Source organism: Lissotriton vulgaris, chromosome 8 (genome assembly GCF_964263255.1).
Source record: "Lissotriton vulgaris chromosome 8, aLisVul1.2, whole genome shotgun sequence".
Lineage (NCBI taxonomy): Eukaryota > Metazoa > Chordata > Amphibia > Caudata > Salamandridae > Lissotriton > Lissotriton vulgaris.
In genome coordinates, this window is record NC_141696.1 from 1,215,031,926 (window position 1) to 1,215,047,468 (window position 15,543).

The 15,543-nt window shown below is 48.2% G+C and overlaps 1 protein-coding gene across 6 annotated transcripts in view; it reads left to right on the plus strand.

Annotated features, from left to right (window-relative positions):
• Positions 1 to 15,543, plus strand: part of LOC147698511 (UPF0690 protein C1orf52 homolog B-like) — a 273,572-nt gene that overhangs the window by 221,926 nt on the left and 36,103 nt on the right. Inside the window, exon 1 of one of the 6 annotated variants that reach the window (XM_086935101.1) lies at positions 5,679 to 5,799. The exons of 2 other annotated variants lie outside the window; for them this stretch is intronic. The gene's annotated coding sequence lies outside the window, so the exon portion shown is untranslated. 3 more of the 6 variants (XM_086935100.1, XM_086935102.1, XM_086935104.1) reach the window with 3 other exon arrangements.

The window sequence follows — 15,543 nt, forward strand, 5'->3', positions numbered from 1 at the left end:
TGACGAGCCCCCAGAGCAGGTAGGTTAACTGTAGGCAAGTTTCGTTTTAAAATACAAATTATCGTGCTCCCATAACAAATTAAAACATCTCCGTTAATTTTCACATAGGCTCAATCAGATAAGCACACCAGCAGTAAGCGGCCCTGCCACAGCCCACTCACCACCTGACGCACATATGACGCCAGGCATCATAAAGTGAGTTGTCTGTAAGTATGGACTGAAGTAAAGTGGTAGCACGCGAATGGGATGAATGGGGACCAGAACAGTCCATTTCCACTGAAAGAGTCACATTAACCTCCCCCCCCCCCCCCCCCCCCCCCCCAGAGTATAACCGCCAGGCCACAAAGGAAGAGATAAGATGCCAAATGTGAGTAAAGAAATCGGGATCGTCTGAGTTAGGGCTGTACACAGCAGCGATCGTCATGGGTTGAGTCAACAAGGAGCCATGTAGAATTACGTATCTACCATCAGGGTTCGTATTTGCCTGAGTAGTTTGCCAGGGGAGACCCCTGCATACCAAAATGGAGACCCCCTTGCTTAAGAAGTATAAAACAAGGAATGTGATTCTCCCCAGTAACGCGACCGGAGTCTGGAGGCAGACTCAGGCAAGAGGTGCGTCTCCTGTAGGAAACCTATGTCTACCCTGTGTCGCTGCAAGTGAGAGTGAATGAGCCTGGCTTTTCGTTGATCGTTCAGACCGCGGACGTTCCAGGTCCAAAACATGGTGTCAGTAATGTCATACTATATCTGAATGAAAAGCGGCGCAGTGCAAGTAGGACAGACATCTACAAAACTAAATAGTGTGCAGCCGCGCGGGATCACCCACGACAAGGGAGCAAGGAAAGCGCCCACAGCAAGAGGCAAGGCAAATCGGATACCGTACAGTGAAGCGATCCGACCACACAAAACCAATAAAAAATAAACGAAAGTGTAACATACCAAAACCCCCCCACCCAGCTAATCCTCCCATGACAGCAACTCAAAAAACAATCCCAGATGCTTTTCAAATGTCTCAACCACCACCCCGCAATCCCACCCTAACAGACAGACAGCAGCGTCAAAAGGACCCCAAGCCCCACACCCACTCCCGACCCCAAATCAGACCCCAGAAGACCCACCACCCCGACACCCACTCCAACCCCCCAATCAGGCTGAGATACCACCCCTTCCCACCCCAGGAACCCACAACTTGGCAGAGGGGAAACCATAAGGAGAAAGGGAATTATCCTGTGAGGGCATGGCAGAGCTCGGCTTACACCCCTGAAGTTAAGCATGGTGGCCAAGCTACCAGAGCATCGGACAACAATCCGTGATTAGTAAACCTAGAAAGTACAATCAGTCAGTCATTGTTGCTAAGGCAATCATCCCCAGCGGGCTGGGAGCTGGTGGAGAGGGGCGTGTTGATTTGTCAAGTTTCTTTGCAAAGGCAAGGGCATCTCTGGGATCCGGGAAAATAAGCGCTTTTGCGCCCTGACGAACTCTCAACTTTGCTGGGTATGCCAATGAGTAGGAGACCTCGTGATTTTGCAAAATCCGCTTTGCATGAAGGAATTCACATCTGGCAGCCCACATCTGGCAGCCTGAACAGTGAGAGTGTAGAGTGGAAAGAAACAGAGTATTGCCTTAATGATTTTTTTTGCCCATGTCCCGCACCGCATGGAGAATGGCACCACAGTCTCGCAAATTTAGTATTTTTGCGATGATTATGGGGCGAGGAGGTAGTCCGGGACCAGGGCGTGGAGCAAGGGAGCGGTGTGCGCATTCAACAATAAAAACTGAGGAGAGCACATCACTGAAGAGTTCCTTGATCAGTTGCTCCACGAAGTCCTCCATACGGGCTATGTTGGTGGACTCTGGAAAGCCAGTTATGCGTAGGTTACTCCGACGGGAGCGCCCCTCCAAGTCCTCGTTTTTCTCCTGGATAAGAGCAAGAATTTTGTCCATCTGTAGCAGCTTCTGATGATCCTGCGTGGCTGCATACTCAGAGTACGAGACTCTGGATTCGACGTGGAGAAAATGATTGTCGTGGGAGTCAACACGGGCCTTCAGAGAGTCCAGCTGGCAGAAAGCTGGTCCCGTTGAGTCGCTATTCCTGTGACTGTCGATTTGACATTCAACATGATAGCTTTTAGGTCATCATCGCGGAAGGGGAGCAAGTCCATAGTTGCTGCGGGGTCACCACCGTCCAAGCCAGCGCCGTCCTGGCGGGTCGACCTGCGATTTTCAAATGCAATTTTGGGCTGTTTGGGGTCGACCTTCCCCATGGCGGAGGAGTCTCGCAGCAGGTGCCACCAAGAGATGGGAGAGCAACAAAGCCCCCAAGATGAGCAGTGTTGGCGCCAGGAGGAACCGCTAACCCAACTCCGAGCACACACAGTGACTGGAACAGAGGGCACCTGGACAGAGGAGAACGGCCTGCAGGGTGGACCTCAGGGTGGCAGCCCAGCCAGGAAGGGCTCCACCGTTGCGACTTTTCAGCGAACAAAAGCCTTGGAGAAAGACAAATGGGCAGGCAGAGAGCAGATGGAAGATTTGAAGGATCCATAGGTCCCCAAGAAGGAAGCACAGTCACCCAGCTCGATGGAGGCCCAGAGATCAAGACGTGCGCCAAACTGCGCCCAGGCCCTACAGATGAAGCCTCCGCCGAGATGGGCCCAAGAGGATAGAGGCCACCTCAATGCCAGGAGTTCAAATGCGGCACCTCAGCAGGGGTGTGATGGACCAGTCTCAAGAGGCACCAGAAAGCAGCTCTGCAGCGGTACTGTGGCGATACAAGACCCAGCTAAAAGGCAGGCCCCCAGCAGCAGCTTAGGCGCGGGGCCTAGCACGGCCAACTGCGGGAGCAGCACCAATCGCCCAGGGCAGAGGCCTAGGGGAGCGGGCACACCTCGCCTCCAATATCAGCAGCAGCAGATGTGGCGGAGTGGGCAGGCCCAGCCACAGGATGCACCCGGCCGGCACAGATCCAGAGTGCAGCGTCAGGGCACAGGTTGGGTGTGGGGAGACAGAATAGGCCTCCGTGAGGCTAGGCCCCTGATGTTGTGTGTGGTGGGGGCAGCGGCGTTAAAATCCGCCGAGAGAGGCCGCAGAGGTGAGAGCGGGACCAGAGATCCCTGCACAGCACCGCAGCAGTGGGGTGAGGAGTGCACACAACCAGGGGCAAGTGCGACGGGGAGGTGCGGGGGCACACCACTCGCGTTACCAGGCCCGGGCACTGAGAGCGAGTAGGGGTGGCGCCAAGCAGGAGCGAGGGTGGAATATGGCGCCGGAGCACCCTAGGCCCGGGCAAGGCAGTTCAGCGCATGCGCCCCCAGTCCCGCCACAGAGAGCCCCCGGTCGCGGCAACACTCACCGGATGGCAGCGAAAACCCACCATCAACCCTACGGCTGCACGGAGCCCCAGGCAGCCCCGCTGTCAGCAGAAGCGAAGTGGTCGGGCCCCCGCTGGCCCATGAGGTGTAATCCCAGCGCCTCAGACGGGCTGCAGCTTCCAGTCCGTGAACGATCTCGGGAGGTGAAAACAGCTCTAAGCGATGCCGCTGGTGAGGATCTAACAGGGTGCACCAGTTGCAACTATTGAGAAGGCCGTCGTCTGCAGGATTTTAACAGATCTTGGGCTTGGCCGGCAGAGCCCACTTAGAGTGCGGCCATCTTGCAGCCACGCCCCCATTGGTGTCTTTCCTGATATTTATATGTTTCCCTCATTTCATTGCTTGATTTTGCTCGTGAGAAAGTGTCACTCATGGTTGTTGAATGTCACTCATAATTACACTGAAATTATGATAATGTCACACATACGCAATCTGAAACCAAGACGGCTATGCTTGACCCAGATCACAGGCAGCAGGCCCCAAATCCTGTACCCTTCTACTCATCTCTGCTCTACCCTGACATTTACGGCCAGAGCTGTCGGCATTGTAACTGAGTAACCAGGTTCAAGTCTCAACACCTGCTTCTAGGCAAATCACTTAACCTACCCATGTCAAAAGAAACGTGACCATGTTTAATGTCAATATTGCTGATATAAAGCGCTCCAGTATCTTAGGGGTTGAGTTTGCGTTATATAAAAATTGCAGAAAATTGTTCAAAGAGGTCAAAACAAAGCCTTAACATAATAAGGGGACAACATTATACCCATTTAGTGACTGATTTTCACAAAAGTGAAACCAGAAAACCTGGATAAATCACGGCTTCCCTGCTTACATTTTGTGATCTTAGGCATAGCACTTTCAAATATATGATTTCAGAATACCAGCTGCACAAAAGCCTACTGTGATTGATTTAATAGACCATAATGCTACTTGATAGTGATCTAGGACACAGACAGGGTTCAAATAAAAACTACCCTGCCTCTTATTTTACTCATGGCACTGTCACCAGTTTAAGGGTGGAGAGAAATGGTTCTAAATCTATGTTGAAGGAACGGGGGCAGATTTACAATAACTGGCGCATCCCTGCATATCAACAGAGATGCACCAGTTATTGTGCGCCACGGCTCCGCCGCCATGGATACACAGCATTTACAATGCGGCGCACCATGGGGAAAAAACAGCACAGATGCATGACGCATATGTGCCGTAAAGGCGGCAAATTGCTGGATTTGAGTCGCAGCTCCAGCAATGCTCTGGGGGTTCCTATCTTTACAATGCTACGTCAAGCCTTACGCCTGCTTCAAGCAGGCGCAGGGTTTTGACGCAGCATGGGCTCAAAAGTGACTTAGTGAAATCTTTTAGATTTCACTCAGTCATTTTTGGAAGTCGTTCTTGCGCCGGAACGCCCCCCCTCCCCCCCCCCGCGCAGGAACCCCTACTTCTGGCTCAGGGCTTTACAACGTGACGCATCTCCCAGATGCGTCACGTTGTAAATACCCCGCAGCATGGCGCATCTTTTGGGCCGTCGCTGCGTCACAAAAGTGACGCAACCGCAACGTAAAAGAGGCTCAAGGGGCTTGTAAATCTGCCCCTATCACTTTTAAGAAGTACCTCTCAGTGCAGCGCTGTCATGTGACCTATTAATGTCAAAGCGAACAAATGTTAATTCAAATATTTTCAAGGTCCAGCTCATGCACAGGCTCTTCTTTCCATATATTATCTTTAAGGCTTTGAGTATGTTGTTTATTAAAAAGCCAAAATGTTTTTTTCTCCACTTTCTCTCATGCATTCTCTCTGCTCTTTTCCAATCCTGAAATTATTCCTTGTTCCCTGTTTAATGTTTGCATTATTTCCGTGATTTCCCATTACTGTGAAACTGTCATCTCCCTTTTAATTATGTTTAACTCATATTGATTTCATTCTATTTCCTTAAAGTAATGTTTTCGTTTCGTTTTGCATTCGAGCTATCCTGTTATTTTTCTCCTTTGTTTTACAAGTAGTTAATATCTCGAGGGTGTCCGTTCAAATAGTCAGACAGAGGTCATGGCAGAGTAAAGAAATGAAAGAGTTATGTTATATATTGACACCCTTTTCGCGTGCCCCAGTAAGCTTGAAAGCTGATAGATATGCATATTACTGCTCGGCTCGGTGCGCAGCTGCTCCTGCCTGCTAGAACCGAGGCTGCCTTCTCCTGAGGTGGGCGGGCCTGCTTGGGGGCTCGTCCAAGGTGTCCAATAGGCAGGACCTACGGAGCCTGCCGAAGCCAGGGATACACAATCCCAAGGGGATACCACAATTACACAACATCGTTCCCTTCCTACATCTTTATGCTCTTTCGTCACAGAACGGGAGAACGTCAATTATTCCTCCGGTTTCGGCATTAAGTCCCTTTTTGTTGTCATCGGCCCTTCAATGCACTTCCTTTTCGGTAAGTTAGCAGTCTAGTGTCCATACCGCTCATTTCACCACAGATAGCAGATGCAACGCCTCTTTTACTGTTTCCATATCCGGTAAACAGATCGACGATCCGCTGCTTAGATCAACGTTGGCAGGAGGTAAGCGTTTTGTCCTCCATACGAGCTTCTCTCTATCATTCCCCCGTAATCATGACTATCTGGCCTCTGACCTCCTTACGGGCCTCTTTCCTTCAGACCTGGCCTCGTGGTCTCTCCTACACGGACGGCAGTACCCGCCCGTCTTTCCTTAATCTTTAGCCAAGTCTACTACAAACGTGTTGGCCGCTTTCCGGCACAATTGCACTTACTCGACCAGGACAGGGTTGGAATTATCACCGGTCCCCCGGTGAGTTCTTTGCACCTTGGTTTATTGTCCTGCCATAACTGAACCTTTTTATACTTGACATAATTGTGACACTATGTTTTCTGTTTTTTCTAGAGCCCGCCCTTCTAATACACTTTTCAGGTAATTTCCCTGCCTTCAACGCACGATAGACCTTAGTCCCATCGCGCTTTACATACTTGTTATTTTCCCTTTTTTTGCCCTCCGTATAGGCTTTGGTTGCACTCCTCGTCCTTCCTTCTTCCATTGCCTTCTCACTGGCGTTTCTTTCACCCCTTTCTAACAGTTACTCCGCAACCTTAATTAAGCATGACACCTCTTTTTATAGTGATCGCAATGTATAGAGTAAAGAAGATAAAGTACCTTATATATGTTTTCAGCCATATCTGCTGGGTATATATATTTCGCTCTCCCTTTCTCCACAGATCAACCTGGCATCTTGAGTTTTTTGTTTCTTCTAAACACACGCAGTACTTACTTAGCAAAAAATGTTGTTGGAATTGTAACATACCGTATGTCTAATCTAAAAAAGTACTTTAAACTACGATAATCATATGTATTATCTTGGGCTACGTTTCGGTTCGTGTATTTTGTCTTCTTTACCCTTTTACTTACACAGATCCTCCAGGCATCCTGTATTGCTTTTGGCTTCCCCTAAATACGTATTATTTATCTTGTATCTAATCTAAATTCTCACCCACGTCACTTCACTCAGCCAGTATTAGTCACTCTCCTGCTCCTTTTCAATTACAGGTTCTTTCCTCTTTTTAGCAACCCAAATGAAGACCTGCTAATGCGTTTACCGTCCTGTTTCTTTCATGTGTTTTTCCTTGTGTTCTTTTTCGTTGAAGCTATAGTTGTTCAACATCGCCAGTCACGGACACTCTGGTTTTTTATTTTACTATTGTAACGTTTGGAGTCACTCGATTTATGTCCCTTTACACCTTTGCCCCCTTTTGGTTTCCACTTACGGGAGGTATTCTTTCCACTCACTTAGCGTTTATAGCTGCCCTTTTGTTGACTTGTACCTATTCTACCAGTACTGTACACTTCTTTTTGTATCCCCCCAGCCCTGATGAGTCACGGTTTGTCACCCTCTCCGTGACGAAACACGAGTCGGCTGTGTTCATGTTCTCTGGATCTCCTCTCGAAGGAGAACCACTTTTCACCTATAAAGCAAAAAAGAACAACAAACTCTTGTGAACATTCGTATTTCTTGTGACACTTATGATTACCCCGTAAAGAACTTCTTGCGTGTGCTCTAATGCTTGTGTTTATAAATAAGTTGTGGGTGGGGTTTCCTCACCTCTCCTGTACAGGGGTTTTGTTGGTTTTCCCTTGTTCTAGCAGCACCGCTCCCAATCATCTACTTCACTGTACACCCAACCGCTACTTGATGAGCGCCATAATTTTCGGAATACTCCAAAAACTTTTTGCAGGACTTGCAAATCCTTTGACTCAGTAAGGCAGCCTCAGTGGTACACTTTATCTTGCACTTTCTCTTGATATGGATAGGGAAAAGATCGCCTCTGATCTATTTGACAGTTTATCTAAAGGCACCCAATCTTCACCGCTACCATAAGTGGAAACCCACAGCGCAAGGAAGGCTTAAAAGAGAAATTTATAAAATTGAAAAGATTGAAAAAAACTGAGAATTCCGATGGTGGGATAGCGCTACTCTCAAGCAATATCTAAGACTTAATAGAGTCCCTAGAGGACTACGATCACAAATCTTTCCGACCTTTGATGATCTGGATGATACATTTGAGAAGGGACGTAGCAGATTATCGCGAGGGACGGGTCTTCACATTCGCGAGAAAATATGACCAGCTAATTAATAAGACCACACGCACAGATACATCTAACAAAACTACCATTTCTTCCAGCTCCATTTCACTGAGCAGTATTCCTAATACAGATCGTGATACTGAAAACCAAACTACCTCTACTGATGTAACAACACCCAGCACTGCCACACCAGCGCCATCCACCAATTTTTTACGTGAGATCCAAACGATCAGGCAAGAAAATAATCTCCGACCAAACGTATTAGACAGAAAACCCGGAGAGGTAAGAGAGCAGGCAAAGGACGAGTACAGGGAGAAACTCAGATCATGGAACAAGAAGAAAGAATAGCAAATAATAAAGAAGTACAAGTGGTCAATCTCTCTTCGAAACAACTAGATGACAACATGGTCCCTCTCCTGAGTAAGGGCTTGAGTTTTAACCCCCACGAACAAGGAGATCCTTGTAGAGTCAAAATAGAACTATTCAAGTTCAGAGGGCTCAAGCTTAAAAAACACTTCTCTGTTCTTCCAGAGTGCGCTAATAACACTCAACCACTATCCCATAGAAACTGTTTCAACGTACCGAGCATCAATGATGTAAAAGCAACGCATTTGCTCTTGTCTTTGACTTATTTTGACGACCCACCCAACTCCTTTGAAAACCTTTTGAATGACCTTGAGATAGAGACAAATCAGACCATGCCCAGTGGGCTTAAGAATAAATCCTCATGGACTCCTACATTACCAGGAGGTAATTCAGTTGACACATTTTATAATTTGGTCTTGGAAGATATCGAAAACTATGAGAGAAAAATCAACCCTGGCAGACACAGGGCACACGACAACCGAACTAGGAATGAACGTTTGGCACTCAAGTCACTGAGCACTGATTAGGACATCGTTATCAGAGAAGCTGATAAAAGGGGAAACGTGGTAGTCATGGACACGGTAGACTATCACCAAGAAATCCTCACTCAACTTGCTGACACCACTTGCTATGAACCACTTGACTACAATCCCATAGGTCCTCTCACCATCCTCACCAACAAACATCTAGATGAGTGGCATGTGCAAGGACTTCAAGAAAATGACGAACACCTATACTTGAAAGTCATCAGACCATCCTTTCTTTGTCTATATTCCCTTCCTAAAATTCATAAAACATCCCCTTTTCCTCCAGGGAGGCCCATCGTTTCAGGGATGGGAGGACCTACAGAAAAACTCTCCCATTATTGAGGTTCTGTGAAATTCTGACTTGCCTTGTGAGGTCATGGTTCCGTCACGATTTTGGTGATGTCGAACCATATTTAGTGAGTGCGGCTAATATGGAGTGAATTCGTCACGTTAACTAGCGAGTTCATTACGCATTCAGAGACTTCGTTTTCGAACATGGGTTCCATTTTGTTTGTGACTCCATCTTGTGTTGCCATCAAGTAGGTCCGTGGAGGTAACCGAACGAACGAAGTTGCATGAGCTTCGCTGTTCATACACTTATTAACTAGGCTTTTTCTTGACTTTAAGGTGCATTGTAAGAAACTGGCCCCTCCATCAGAAACGACCTCGCTAAACCAATTTCCTTGGTAGATTGTGGTCTGAGATTACGAATCAAGGTTCAGGACATCGCTAACTTTTAGGTTCCTTACACTTGCTCGTTATCTGTCATTGTTTCCTTTCCTATGCGCTTTCATTACATGCATTGTGCTTTCAATTATGGGTTTGTCAGGCTTGTGAAGATTGGATTTGGGACATTCCTAATAATTAACTTGTGGGTTTGGGCAACGTAAACTGAGGGTTTCTGCTATGTGATACTTTGTTTGAGTATGTACCTTATTGGTTAGAATTTTGCGCAATGGGTGTGTACTCGTATTGTGAATTTTGGGATAAAAAAGGGATGTCTTGCCTTAAAAAAATTGAACAGTTTCTTGAGTTGTACACCGTGTTGTATTGCTGAGATTACTGTTACTAGCTGCAGCTCATAAATTTGGTCTCTGACGCCACCCAGAAGTATTCTGTGTCTCTGTATACCAAGACAGGGGAATCTGAAGACTTTGGGCGTGTCCCTGGTGCCGCTGGGTTTAGAAACCCGGTTCTTCAACTGGCGCCCAACGTAGGGCGTCTTCAGTGGTACCGGTCCAAGCCTGAAGATCGTGAGGAGCTTCGTGAGGAAATACTGGAGGAGGGCCCCCACTTCATCGACCCCTGCATGTCGACTGTGGACCGAAGGTCTTTACTGCAAGGCTTCCCCTGTCCGACGGCTACGAAGGACTGCTGCCCTGACTGTTGCCATGTCTTGGACCCGTTTGTGAAGATTTGTAAGGCGAGACTATAGACGCTTTTCTGGTGGCGTGACAGACATTTTGGTTAAGTACAAGTGGGTCGCTCCCACAACTTTGTTTGGTTTCTTGGGTTTCTTTAATTTGATCGTTGCAACAATCAAAGCCGAGGGGCTCATATATTTGAGAGTATATTGTGTTGATAACCCCTTGAAGTTTGAAGCTAGATTAGTGAACTATAAGATGCCTGGTCTTAGCAAATTTAGGAAATGGTTTTGTTGCAGTTGTAACAGGGATTCCCGATTGGAGGATTCGTGTCCGATACCTCCGATTGGAACTCCAACTTATGAGCTCTATTCAAAGCATGGCGTGAGTCCAATTACGTATAATGAAATATGGATCCGCTACACCAGGAAAGAGGGTGTCTTACGATGGCCCCAACATGGTAGTTTTGAATCAGAGGTTTTAGATAACCTAGAAGTTGCGCTATTTAGGAAGAAAGCCCGGCCGGCGATGTTTGACTCTTTCCGCCTCTGGCGTAAGGAAGCCAAACAGCGAGAAATTAAGCAAGCAAAGTAAGATAGGAAAGAGAAGAATATATAGATTATGCAAGCTGCTCGGCAGTTTAAAGAAGATGAAGAAGATCGTGCGATTGAGGTGTCAGACAGCATTGCATGGCCATTGACAAATGTTATCCGGTTTTGCCACCTCTTCTTTCGATTGCGACAAATAACCCTGAAAAGGATCCTTTTGATGTCACATTTGTTGAGATTACCACCCCCTTATGTGCAGAGTGCTACAGCACCTCAGCAACCCCCAGTTGTTCAACCCCCTGGTGTTGCTCAGCTGCCAGCTGCTATTCCACAGTTGGTTCTTTCTCCATTGGCGCAGCCTTCTCTAGGGCCGCCAGCTTTGCTACCAGTCTTGCCTCCAACTCCTTTGCCTTCTTCTCCTGTGCCTTTGACTTCTTTTTCTACTGATTCTATGTCTTTGTCTCCTCAAAACACTTCGTCTCCTGTTCTTATATCGACTACTTCTCCTTCTGCTCAGAAACGGGTGTCTGAGACTGTTGTTAGTCTTTTGTCTCCATTCTTTGGGTCACTGAATATGACCCCGGTTTCAGAACGTAAGAGTCGTAGCCAGCTTCCTGGTCCCGAAGAGTGGGTAGTGTTGTGATCTCTTGGCTCGTAGATGGGTTTTGAATGCTTCTAGGTATGATTTACAAGCAGTTATGGATGTTTTCTTGCAGTGGGATCCGCCTAAGCAGAGGTATGTTTTTGATGTAATGTGTACTTTCCTTCGTGAAGAATGGGAAGATGAGTTGGGTCTGATCCCGCAGGAAGTGCTTGATGTTCAGTCTGAATTTGCTAAAGGGACGATAGTGGGTCCCGATGTTGAGGAAGTGGTAGAGACGCTTCTTGCGTTTAGGTGTAAACTTTCTTCTCAATCGTTGTTTGAACCTGATCCTTCTTTTAGGAGGAAAGTGAAGCAGTACCCTATGAGAGAAGTTCCCCCAGTATGGCATGAAGCAGTAGCTGCTGGTGTGAATAACAATCCCCCAGCTGTACCAGCGCATTTTCAGCGTGTATGGGTACATGTTCCTTGGAAGACAGCAGAGGTCTTGGCTCTTAAGCTGACCTTGCCTGACCTCCGTAAGAATCCTGCTGGGTACTACAAGGAGTTGTCCCAAACAGTTGATGCATGTGTTATGAATTTAGCTGACATAGATATGTTGTTGGGTAATGTAGTTCCTCAACCTTTGTGGGCGAAGATTCGTCATGAGAATCATGCACAGGAGTTAGGAGATACATGGGCTAACATTGCTGCTGGAGATGGTCGACCGGTAGGAGGTGCCAAACCTGACGCTTTAGTTGCAGAATTACCTGGTAGGATTATTAATTTAATGAAAACATTGATGCCTCCTATGCGAGTGAATCAAAATTTGCCTAGCATAGTAACGCTAAGTTTCAATTCTATTAAGGACACGGAGGCGAGGATTATGCTTTTCCTTCTTCGCTGTTTATTATATTACCAAACACAGCAGCCCAGAAAAGCTCCACAAAAAATGCTTATATGTCCCAAACACAGGAAAAAGCATTTAATCTCAGAAAATAAACATGGTTTTAACATAACCAGACTACAAATCCCATCATATCCAGAGTAGTAACAGTCCTTTCACAGTGTCCATGGCGACTAGATAGGGTGTCCATCTTGTGTACTCTCCCTCTTTCTTCGCGCGAGTCATGCCGACTTCTCCTCAGTCCTGCTTGGAACCTTCATTCCCTAGCGGAAGAGACACAATAGTGTAAGCGTTGTAACCGAAACTACACGCTGAAACAAACGAGATTCAGTCTCACTTGAACAGTTCAAAATCAACTGCAAAATTAATGACTACCACAAGAATGCAAAGCATTACGGAAACCAAAACCTGGTTACTTACTGCAGTACGGGCGGGAATCTTACCCCAGAAAGTTCTGGGAGGGATAATACTCGCCTCCATGTCCTTAATAGAATTGAAACTTAACGTTACTATGCTAGCCAAATTTCGATTCTATGTCAGGACCGGAGGCTTCTGATTATGCTAGTTCAAAGCTTACTTACGACCAAATGCTTGAAATAAAACCTCTTAAAAGTAGAGTCCGAGGACCAGTCTGCCGCACGCATCAGGTCCTCCAGGCGAGCACCTAAAGAAAAAGCCTCCGAAGCCATCACTCCCCTAGCTGAGTGAGCTCCAAATTGCTTCACGTCAATGCCTGCTTCTTGTAAGACCCAACGCACCCACCTAGCAATAGTGGGGGAGGATACAGCCTTGTGTGGCTTTCGCAAAGCAATGAGTAATTGTCTCTCGCCCGGAGGGCGAAGTTCTGTTGTCATTTCCTCATACGCCTTGAGGCATTGCACTACGCACAACTTGGGTGTATCGTATCTACAAAGGCAGGATAAGAGATCGTCCGAGATGCGGACTTAGTTCGACAGCCCACTGTAAAGGTCACACCGTCCGGAGCAAAAACTCTCGCTGAATTGTCGAGGGCCCGCACATCCGAGACCCTCCGACAAGACACCAAACACAAAAGCATGGCTAGTTTCGCCGACAACTCTTTCAAAGATAGATACTTGTTAGGCTGCCATGAAAGAAAGAGATTTAGAACGGCATTGACGTCCCAAAGAACTGAATATCGCGGTTCCGGGGGTAATGAATGCCAAATCCCACGCGATGGCCTGCATATGAAAGGGTGCTCCCCAACTGGGGTCCCTTCCACCGGCTCATGAGCTGCTGAGATCGCAGAACGCATTGCATTAATGGTGCGGTATGCTAGACCGTCAGAGGCCAATTCCGCCCAAATATTCAGAATTGGCACGATTCCTGCGACCAAGGGATCCAAATACCGTCAAACACCAACGCACCCACTTGGTCCAAACGGATAGATATCCCTTTGTGGTACTGGGTGCCCGCGCCTTTGACAAGAGATTCTCAGCCGATCTCGATAGGCCTGGGAGCGACCAACGTCGCCTGAAAGCCGCCACACCATGAGGCGGAGAGTTCCCTGCGTTAGTAGGTGGTGAGGTTCCCCTTCCGGATTGAGAAGAAGGTCGGGAAACTGGGGGAGTAGGATTGGAGAATCCCAAGAAAGTTCCAGAAGAACTGGAAACCAAACTTGATATCCCCTAACGGGCGTCACCGCCACCAGCTCTGCTCCCTGGCGGCGAAGTTGGGCCGCCATCCGCACGATCATTGCAATGGGCGGGAACGCGTACGATTTCTCTTGACTCCAATCTTGGAGAAAAGCTTCCGTGGCCTCCACGAGAGGATCCGGCCTCCAGCTGAAGAACTGCGGGATCTGATAATCCAAACGGGACGCAAAAAGGTCCACCGAGAACGGACCCCAAAGATCGTACAGTCGTTGGAAGATTCGAACATCCAGTTTCCAAACACTGGAGTCCAAGAGATGTCTGGAGTGCCAATCGGCCACCTGATTGGCCGGGCCCGGTAAGGATTCCGCTGTCACGGATACATGATGGGCGAGACAATAGTCTCAAATCTTTTGCGAGATTCGCCAATGCTCTCGACCTTGGACCGCCCAAGTGATTGACATATCGGACGGCTGAAACATTGTCCATCCGCAGGAGAACACACGAGCTCGCCAAGTCCCTGGTCCAGCAACGAACCGCAAAGGACCCCACCAGAAGCTCCAAGCAATTTATGTGCAACTCCTGCTCTGTGGACGACCAAGCGCCGCCTGTGGAAAAATTCCCCGCAGCGGGCGCCCCAGCCCAACCTGCTGGCGCCGGACTCTATCACCAGGTCCGGAGCCGAACCGAAGATCGCCCGACCGTTCCAGGCCTCCATATGAGTGAGCCACCAGGCCATTTCCCCATTCACTTCTTCCGTGAGGGGAACCAACTGATCGTAAGACACGCCTCTCCTGAGATGGTGCGCTTTGAGGCGTTGAAGGGCCCGGTAATGGAGGGGCCCCGGAAAAATCGCCTGAATGGAAGAAGACGGGAGTCCCACAACCCTGGCGATCTGACGCAGGGAAGTGTGTGATTTTACCATTGTTTGTCGCAAGACATGCCGAATCTTGGCTACCTTCCTGGACGGAAGACTCAAGGAGGCTTTGAGCGAGTCCACGACGAATCCCGGGAACACCATGCACTGGGACGGAGATAACACTGATTTGTCTTTGTTGATGACGAAACCTGGCCCCTGTAGTAAGGATACAGTCTTGTGAAGCTGAAGTCTGTGCTTCTCGGGGCACTGAGCCATCAAGAGGATGTTGTCCAAATATACGATCATCCTGATACCGTGGCTCTGCAGGACCTCCACCACCGGGTGTAGGAGCTTGGTAAAACACCACGGGGCGGAGGAAAGTCCGAATGGAAGGGCGGTGAACTTTAACACCTGACCGTTCCAAACGAACTGAAGAAACCGGCGATGCAGTGGATGAATAGGAACCACCAGGTAGGCGTCCTTCAGGTCCAAACGGACCATCCAATCGTTCTGGAGGAGTACATCCCGAAGAAGATGGATCCCCTCCATCTTGAAATGCTGGTACGTTAACCAGCCGTTGAATTCCCTGAGGTTGATGACCGGCCGTTTGCCCCCATCCGTTTTCTCCACAAGGAAGATATTGCTGAGGAACCCCGAGGAATGATGAGTTGATCGACAAGTGGCCCCTTTGCGGAGTAGCTCTGAGACCTCCTTGTCGATCAACTGCGCATCGGTCAAAGAAAAAACTACTGGGCGAGGAGGGTTCATCTGTTGGGGTTGATCGTAGAACTCTATATGAACCCCTCGCACGGTCTGAAGGACCC